The sequence below is a fragment of the Sapajus apella genome, unplaced genomic scaffold (genome assembly GCF_009761245.1).
Source record: "Sapajus apella isolate SASKATOON/1434 unplaced genomic scaffold, GSC_monkey_1.0 scaffold4687, whole genome shotgun sequence".
NCBI lineage: Eukaryota > Metazoa > Chordata > Mammalia > Primates > Cebidae > Sapajus > Sapajus apella.
In genome coordinates this window covers 1-1,286 of record NW_022441613.1, presented here as the reverse complement: position 1 = coordinate 1,286, position 1,286 = coordinate 1, and the positions used below count along the sequence as shown (strand labels likewise).

The following is a 1,286-nucleotide window of genomic DNA, read 5'->3' as shown; positions in this document are numbered from 1 at the left end:
GATGATGACAGGCCAAAACAAGATAAGAATTTATAGGGTAACTGTAATGTTTCATCTAATCAAAATGACTCTATTTACTTTGGAAGTATATTAAAAGTGCTATTTACTTAAATCTAGTGGATTCTAGATAAAGGAGTTTGACATTAGATGGAATTCAAGCTGTAGTCTTTGAAGAATATTTGAGTTCTGTAAGCAAACTTTTTCATGTTAAAAAACATTTGCATTTGTGAGAGGATTCTGGAGAAATCTGTATAATTTTGTGGACAAAAATTTGGCAAATGGAGAGAATGGGGGAAAGGTCTTATTGTAGGTTGTACTGAAGATACACAAAAATAGGATGCTCCTATTTTTTGTTTTTCCTCCCTTGTGATCCTTGCTGGCCTCATTAATACTGTACAGAATATGGGAGAGGTTAGTCAGGAGGCGAGCCGACTTTCTATGGGTACTTATTATTATGAATAACATAGCACAGAGGGAACAGGTGTGTGATTGCTGTAATATGCCACAGAGTATGATAAATGTCAAATGGATGCAAGGATTGTTCCCTTTGTCACCTGGCCTCTTAAATTGTCCACTTGTCCCCTTTTTCTTCTGTTAAATTTATCTCTTGCAGATAATTCAAACCATTTTTCAAAGTAAATATTGATTTTATTCACATTATTAATGTGTAGCTATCAAACATGACAGAATATCTGATACCACAATTTTTAATGTATATATTATCATCATGGTTACTAATGAAAAGTAAGTTTCTTTGTACTCTTACTCCTCTGTCATTCAAACCTTTGTAATTTTTTTTTTTTTTTGAGAGTGGCAGTGGCTTTATTGTCTTTAGGGTGGCCTGGAAAGGTGAGGTCCTGGGGGGCAGCAGGGAGGAAGGGCTGGGAAGCTGTGTGACAGGGGCCTCAGGTGGTGGGCATCTGGGGGTTCCTCCACTTGTGGGTGCCCATTGGCATCACTGGTGCAGCCAGTGGTGGAAGCTGGTTCGGATCATTTCTTGTTCGACACAGGGCAGGCGGCAACCACGGGTCCGAGTTGCTTGAGGTCGGGCCCTGGGCACTCCATCTTATGCTCCAGGAGCATGTGGTTCTGTGGCGGGAGCCCCACACAGGCCCCAAGAATGTTGATGCAGCTGCGCTGGCGAAAAAGCGCACTGATCATGGGGCTGCCCCGCGGCGCCTTGAATAGGAAGCTGAGCAGGGACAGCACGGGGTGGAAGGTCTGCAGCTCCGGGTCAGCGTCAGCGCAGAAGCTCAGGCGCCGGCACAGCTCGTCAGCAGCGCCAG

General features: G+C 43.9%; 1 pseudogene; it reads right to left on the bottom strand.

Annotated features, from left to right (window-relative positions):
• Positions 1 to 282: 282 nt before the first annotated feature.
• LOC116547780 lies at positions 283 to 1,281 on the bottom strand (annotated as a pseudogene).
• Between the last annotated feature and the right edge of the window lie 5 nt (positions 1,282 to 1,286).